The sequence below is a fragment of the Pterocles gutturalis genome, unplaced genomic scaffold (genome assembly GCF_000699245.1).
Source record: "Pterocles gutturalis isolate BGI_N339 unplaced genomic scaffold, ASM69924v1 scaffold7723, whole genome shotgun sequence".
Classification (NCBI taxonomy): Eukaryota; Metazoa; Chordata; class Aves; order Pterocliformes; family Pteroclidae; genus Pterocles; species Pterocles gutturalis.
The window spans coordinates 8687-17233 of record NW_010117985.1 but is presented as its reverse complement, the minus strand read 5'-3'; the positions used below and the strand labels follow the sequence as shown (position 1 = coordinate 17233).

General features: G+C 38.9%; 1 protein-coding gene across 1 annotated transcript in view; it reads right to left on the bottom strand.

The window, feature by feature from the left end:
* Positions 1-8547, bottom strand: part of LOC104463620 (amyloid beta A4 protein-like) — a gene marked incomplete at its 5' end in the record, with an annotated part of 88217 nt that overhangs the window by 74444 nt on the left and 5226 nt on the right.

Sequence of the window (8547 nt, the reverse complement as noted above, 5' to 3'; positions counted from 1 at the left end):
CATTCCTGCCAGATAACTAGGCAATATATATTACACTGGTAGTGGAAAAATTTGCATTTGGGGTAATTCAAGCAGAGTGAGCAACAGTTCCTTCACTACACAGTAACATCTCACAACCCCTACGTTAACTAGAGTAACACTTCTGTGCTAAGGATACAACAGTGACTTAAAAACTATATTGTCCCTAAATATTTTATTATATAATTAGTTTCATTTCCCTGATCACATTTAGTTTGACAATTGCAAAGTTAGTTTAAAAATTCTGACAAACAGAGACTGCAGACATAGTTGCATAGGATTTTTAAAAAAATGCGTTTGACTACAAGTACCATAGTTCACTTACAGAGGCAATACATTTTAGTAGATAGACTAATACAGGTAGGGAGAAACTCAGGACCCTCCCACACACCAATAATTTTCCAGTGTCTTCAACAAAAGCAAACTTTAATCTGAAGGTCAGACTGAGTAACAATCACCAATATTTATTTGACCACCTTCCCCAAAACAAGCTGAAATATAAACACACGTATGTTAACTTATTACATTAAAAAAAAAAAATCATCAGTTAGAAATACACGTTACTCTCAAGGAAATACATCCTCAAATTTTAAGAAATACTGAAATGAAAATCCAAATGTTTCCTCCAATTTTACCATAGATATTTACCCCAAAAGCAAAACAAATGAAAACCCCCAGAATGAACAGAAAGCCTTTGGATTTGGCTGTATTTGAGATATCTCTATATGTTCTCTGCAATAGGCATGAATGATTTTGGCTGCTGTTTGTACAAATTGCACAATGGACTTTGTAAGTTACTCACTGGATAAAAGGAAAGGCCTTGCTTAGCTCAAAACAACAACCACCTACAAGCAACCAAAAAAAAAAATCCAATTTAGATGTCATAGGCAGTCCAAATTATCATTCCTCCCCACATTTTCAGATTTGTTTCATAAATAATTAAAACTTTACATTTCGTAAAGTTGTAAACTTTGTTACTGAAGTATTGTAACAACCAAACAGGAACAAAAAAGCTTTCTGACAAGCCACAAAAATTACAAAAATAGAAAGTCTTAACATTTTCAGTGGTTATTCCTACAATTTCAGACAATTTAGTCTCTAATACTGTTAGAAAAGCAGAGAAGTCTTATTTCTTTTAAAACTCTTAATTATAACAACCCATCTTCAACGGTAAGGTGGTTTGTGCTGGGGTGCAGTGCTGCCTGCCAGAAAGGCTATAGTCAGTGTAAGCAAATGCCAAAAAAAAAATTACCCAAAGCTCGAACTGAGTGAAAACATTTCTGTAATGCTCAGAAGTATTTCTAAATATCTTTGCCTTTTAATCTCTCACACACCAAATTATTTTAATCTTTATCTTTCCTGAAGCTGCAGTTAAGTATGGTACATTTTAATTCCATTTAGAAAATGAAAAGAAAATTCTGTTTCAAAGCAGGAAGAAATTTAAGAGCATCAGACCGCGAAAAGGCCATCCCTTCCAGGCTTCCGTTTCCTGGCAGGGGTTCACCAAGCACCCCCAGGCAAGAGCAGTGTCCTGGGTTAAGCTGAGACAGAGTTAACTTTCTTCATAATAGCTAGCAAGAGGTTGTGTTTTGGATTTGTGCTCAGAAGAAAGCTGATAAAAAGTGATGCTTATGCGGCTGCCAAGATCTTTCAGCCTCTCTGGCTGTCAGCAGACTGGAGAAGCTGGGAGGGAGCACAGCCCCAGTTATGAGCCCAGGACTGAGACCCAGAGGGGCCAATAATCTAATCCATAACATACACGTCATGCCCAGTATATAGGTGAGGACTCTCCGGAAGATTGTCCCTTTTGGTTCCGGATCTCTTTTGCTCTGGGTCATCTTGCTCCAGGTGGGCACTCTCCCAAGGCCTTCTCTCCCCCCCATCAGCTCTCGGTCTGGGACGCTCGGACTGTTATCTCTGTTCTGTGAGTGTGGTTTTGGGACTCTCCCTGCTCCGGGATCATTAGCTGGGAACAGGCTGAGCCTTAGTCATTTGGGAGGGGGGGGGCAGTATCACCGTGTATCACTCATTTGTATATTTGTATATAGTATTATTTTCAATATTATTTTAGTTTAGTTATTAAATTGTCCTTATCTCAACCCACGAGTCCTTTTTTCCCTTTACCCCTTTAATTCTCTCCCCTATCCTTGGGTGGGGGGAGAGTGAGTGAAGAAGTGTGTGGGTTGGCCCCCAGCCAAGGGCAAACCCATCACAAGCAGTTTAACTAACCTTGCTGGGTTTTTCTTCCATTACTCTGTTTTTATTTTTTTCCCCAAAAAACTTGCATGAGATTTAACCTTCACAGTATGGTGTGGCAACGAGTTTCACAGTTTAATCAGACTTCATGTGAAGAGAATTCCCCTCTGTCTGTGCCCTCCATCACTGCCTCTGCAGGACACAGCAGGGTTTACCACAGGAAGACTGAATATTCCGGGGAAGAGCTCCAGCACATTTGTCATCATTCTCCACCTCTTACAGATTTATTTTTTTTTAACTGAACTTAAGTCTGTACAAATGTGAGCGGAAAGAAGTGACAATCTAAATAGCTGCCCAATAAATTATGCAAATTTAACCTTTAATTTATTGAACAGGAAAAAAGGTCACCAGCATTTGCACTGAGATCAGTTAAGCCACCTGTACATTCAAGGTCTGATTTTCAAAAGCTCCTGTCTCACAGCACAGCCTTTACAGACCAGATTTTCAAACAATACACTTACTTCCCATCGGGATGCTTGCTAGCATGCTTCTGAACAGGTGAAGGTAGTGAATGCTGAGAACCAGAAAACCTGGTTTCAGTGCCTGGTGCTGAGGATGTCAGAGCACCCAGGCCGCTCCAAGAGCTGTGCAACACCAAATCAAACAAACGCTAGGCATTAAACACCACAGACCTGGATGCTCAAGACAGCCAGGCTGTGCCCAGGAGCACAGGAAAAGGATGACACTGAGATAACACTGACATCCCACTGCAGCCTGCTCTCTCAAGCTAACACTAAAGAGGGTAATGCTAGTGAAGAGCAATACTGTGTAGGAGGAAGAAGCTACTACCCCGACCCTGCGATAAAGGCAAAAGGCTGGTGTAATGCCACATGCAGCTGTCCACTATGCACTCCCAAAATGAAAGAGGGCTCAGAAAGGGGCATGTGGGCTGATGGAAGCCTGGGGGACCTGTCTCATGGTAAGAAGCTCAATCAGTTACACTCATCTACCAGGGAGTGGACTTCTAATTTGATCTAGAAAAACTGCTGAGAAAAGATTTCTGACAACAGATTTGTCAGAAAGAAGCAAACGAGATCTGATGGTGGGAAACAAAAGCTAGGCAGAAATTAAGCTGGAAATCCAGACCAGAAGCAAGCCACCCACTTTCAGTACTAAGTGCAATTAAGTATTCAAACAACTTCTGCAAAGACCTGCTGATTCACCCAAAAGCATCCTTGAAAACATCCTGCTTCAGCATCTCTGTCTGAAACCAAGCCAGCAAACAGGTGTGAAAGCAAGGGCTAAACCAGACACTTCCTCCCTCCCTGCCGGCACTGCTCCATGCCCAGCACACATCAGAGCAGGCCCAGTTTGTCCAAAGCTAGCCATAAGCACTCAGCCTATTTCCTGCTCCTGGAATGCTTATTTGGCTGCTGGTGGCCACTCTAGAGACCAACCAAGACACCAACACTGATCACATCTCACTCTGTAAACAGAGACGCTGTTTAAACTCTTATAAAACAGAGATAACTTTAATTAGAAAGAAGTTTAGCATGTATGTTTAGAAAAGGTGAGATGAAAAGATCATATATGTTTTTTTTTTCTCTTAATACTGAGATTCAGAAGCATTTTTTTAAATGAGCGGTTAGCTCTTCACGGAATTTCAAGTGTTTCTCTGACAAAAAAATAACTAGCCTGCTTAAAATCAAATAATCCTACAAGATTTCACTTTCTGTATTTACAAAGCCTGAAAATGATTATGTGACAATTCCATCCAGTATTTAAAAAAACCACAATTATCAACAGTATGTTAAAAACCCCTTGTGGTTCAAGCATACCCGTAACTGACAGCCTACCCACCCCCCAAGAAAAAAAAGAGTTACAAAAACTCTGAGCCTCCCTTCTTTGGCATACAGCAGACATATTTTAAAATTTCTTCACGGCTGTTGGCACAAACCCTATCCTTTGCACTCCAATGCATTTGGGAACTTTGTTTCTAGAGGTGCATTGCACGTTTTCTCATCGTAAACTGTGAATATTTGGTCAGATACCAGTTACATGTAAGGATTCTTTAAAAATCTGCAGCCTGATCTCGTTTTTTGACCACATCTGATCTTAGAAAGAGGTTTCATCTTCTATGCATTGTTTGTTTTATAAGGTAACTCCTTCTACCACTGCATGAAGACTGATCAAAAAGTGTGTGTTGACAGGTGTGGAAGAAATCGGTATGAGGTGACATTTTCTTCACGCTTACACTCATTTCACCTGTCAATTATTTTTTTATTATTATTAACATTATTATTATTAGACTTTAAAATCCTAATCCTCCTGGAGACACAGGTTCAATAATACAGCCAAATTATGCTCTATACTTTTTGCTATGTAACAACAATTCTTACATATCAGAAGACCAGGGGAAAAAAAAGCAAGAAAAATGCAACAATACGCCCCCAGATCCAGTTTTACTATTTAGCATAAAAATAAATAATCCATATCAGCCTCTCCAGTGAAAGAACAGTCGCTCACCAACCTCACATGAAGTGAACAGATTAGTAGATGCCCCTTTTCTGAATGTCATTGACTGCTGCATATAAGATGGGAACCTATTTGAAATGAGAGTAATACCCAACTACAGGGTAGTATTCAGTGCATGCACTCATTGCCTCTGAATTCCACATACACAACCGCCTCATTAATGAAGGATTAAGATCCAAGCTTTCAGTTGTTGACTAAGATCACAACTAATTACAGCACTTCTGACAATCACAAGTGCATATGGAATATCTTTAGCATGAAGGGTTTCTATTACAGCTACTGCTACCTTGTGAAATGAGCTGTTTTACAAGGTATGCCCATTCTTCTGTGCATAAACTACTCTGCTTACAGCAGGGTGGCTAAACCAGTGCACAGAATCTAAACAACAGGGAGGGAAAATAATGATTACCTTTTTATTACAAAACAGACAAGTTACTGACTGAATGATACAAGACAAACGAAGTCTGGGAAAGGTTTATCTAAGACTGTAGCAAACTACCATTATTTTAAACGTAGGGAAAATGATGTACCAGGATGAGTTTTTACATAAGAAATTGTTAAGTTCAACATAATTTAACTACTTGGAGAAAAGTGTGTGCCAAACTGGTATGCTTTCTAGTAGAGACCAATACTGGGGGACAGCACAGTGAGTTTATTTACACAGTATATATCAATTATAATCTACTGCATTATAGAGACAACTGTTCTCATTCTTAGCACTGTAAGCTGCAGGACCAGCAGGCAAAGTGCCATTCCTTTTCCTTTTTAACTACTTTCTCTTCATACATGCTTTCAGCAAGACCACTTTCTGAACCTTGTCTAAAACTAAAGGGGAGGGCAGAGTTCCTCCCACAGTCAACAGCACAACCTTGTGAGAATGAAAACCAGACAGGTCCCTGGTTTTAGTATTTTACTTTTAGGTGGCAGGTTGCTGCTGCTGCTTAGGTTTTTTTTAGGGCTGTAGGGGACAACACTGCTGTGCTCCAACAGCTGGCATCACCCCTGGACTGAGTGCCGCAGTTCTGGGAGTCAGATCTTTCACCTCGTGGCTCATCAGCACATCTCCCTGACTGGAAGCTAACCGCAGAGCAGTCAACTGTGCTGACTTTTTAATTTTCAGCAAAGATGCTCAATAATGCAAATTCCTATTAAGTTATTCATTGATTTTAAGGGTCATCCAGTTCAAATACCTATTTATCACTCAGCCTGATCACATAATCATTCAGATGGGTTTAATTTATCTTGCACATTTGCTTTAAACTCATGTTTTGACAATTATCTTTAAGATACCCAAAAAGTCTTTGAAAGTAAAGTGTTCTTCATAAAAACTGAGGAATTCTGACTACAGTGGTATGGACTCTGAAAGCACAAAAATGGACTATCAGACTAGATAAAAACAAATATATTCTTCAGTCAGAAAAAAACACTGGTACCAAATTAAGCAAAAAGCCCCCTATTAACAGTAGTGGTTGTATGTTCAGGGATCACATCTGAAGCAGTAAGAAGAATCACCAGTTCTGAGACTTGACTTCTCCACCTTCAGTGTCAAGCTGCCTCTTAGCTTCCAAAATTTTGTTAAATTAGATGAATGTTTCTAAAGCAGATTAGAAAGCACATTATTAAAAAGTGTCTACTAGTTTAATTGAAACAGATTCCAGGCACAGGTGACATGAAGAGAGTTAACACATGAAAGAGAACCCACTGTTCCAGAGGGATGCTCTTTCCTTTCTTAATAGTTGGGTTATCTCATTGGTTTTATTACCGATCAAGTCTAAACTACTTTGTCATAGAAGACTGTGTATAGTTTCTGTAGTATTTCACAACTTGCATTAGTATTCAAAAAATAATTACAGGTCAATGTAGCAACCTTGGCCTGAAAATACAATTTAATGTATTGAGATAGAGGAATCACATGTTTAAAAGTTAAATTCCTTCTTGAACTTTACTTTGCAAAGACTGATCCTATCTTCCTTTAATATGGTATAATTTAAATAGTTGGTATGGCATCAAAACAATAGGCAGCTTGAAAGATAGTTCAGTGAAATGCCTCAGAGAGACCTACTGGAGAGAGAAAAAATTAAAAAAAATAGATTATATTAGAATTCATCCCATTACAGCTCCTAGGCACTGAATGATATGTTAAGCACTCACAATGAATGAAGAACAGCAAAACCATGTTTTTCTTAAGATTTCATCTTCACTATTTGAAATTGGCCTCAACTTCACCAAGACGCACGATTCAGCTGAATTTTCATGCCAGAGAAAATAAAACCCAGCAGATACCGGCAATTTGTGCTGGGGATGGTGGGAGAGGGACACATTTAAGTAAAGTCTTGAGAGGTAACGCCCCCTTTACTGCTAATTTGTGAAGCAGTAAGACAAATGAATATAAAGAACCTTTATGATGAAGCAACAGGTTGTCCCAGTGTGACTGGCTTAGTGAACTTGTGGTAACTTGGGGTTTTTTTTATTCATTGAAATAAAAGACTTCATACTTATTACGTTAAATGCTTCCTTGCGATATCGCTACTTATAAAGACAGATTTTTAGGATTTGAAATGTTATCACCAGACTTCTGTATTTTAACTTATATCTCCTGTAGTGCCGTGACAAATTAGTATTGTAGCTAGTTGCTGCAATGAATATTTTCCAGCACTAAATGCATTGTCAAAAAAAAAACCAACATTCCTGGTATGAAGCAATTTGCAAGCTCTGCCGCTTTTATAGACAGGGGCCTGCCAACTCCCCCACAAAGCCCAGAAGCAGTGAAAGGGCAGTACCACCCCATACAGATGAACATGCTCTAGATGTGGCCTGCGTTCTGTCTTTGAGCTTTCTACGTGACCTCAAGCTCAAGCAGTCTCTGAAGTTGTACAGACGAAATGATTAATCATCCAGTAAATAAGGCAAGGGATTAAAATGTGCTACCTAACTAAAATTTGGGTCTATTTTACCATTCTTTTTACAGGAATGAACTGCAACTCTTCAATGCCTTAAGACAAGTTCTGGAAGTCAGCATGCAAGTTTAGCTGCCAAAACATTTTACTTACAGCTAAGCAGGGAGATGTCAAGAACCCAAACAAGTAACAAATGGATAAAGGAAATTAATGACAGTACGAGTATCATCTTATAAGCCACTGCTGTTAAAAGATACAGATTGTTAATTGCAGTACCTCTACAGAGAAATTAAACTGGACACTGCAAAACACTAGAGGTCATGAATTTTCCCCTAAGAGCATGAACTGGAAACACATTAAGACCAATCTTATCAATTACCAGGGACAGGCTGATACTAATCCATAGGCAAGCTTAAATGAGCCTATATGAAAAGCAGTAAGAGTGGATCCTCCATATTAGTCTTAAGGCTTGTGCACAGTCCTTTAATCTATGTTAAAGAGGGTGTGAAATTCCATGTATATTATGAAATTGTAGCTTTTAGTGTGTTTCTTTTCACATCCTCCATTTAATATGGAAATAAAAGGATCTGCCACTGAAAAACCACCAACAGATTTATCAAGTTTGTAGGTTTACAACATTGAGCCTAGAGAACAAATACTATTCTACCGAAATTCACCTAAAATCTGTGATCGTTCTCTAAAATGATCAAAAAGAAAACAATACATTATGATGTTTAAACTTATCACTAGGTTTCAGGGTTTATACACAGAAAGAGGCAAATGACAACACTGAACCCGTTATTACCCGTAGGAATTCAGTACAGTGATAAAACCCCCTCCTTTATATAAAGGTCATTTTAATGATACATCAAAGGCTTCAAAAACTGACTGTGCCACCAGA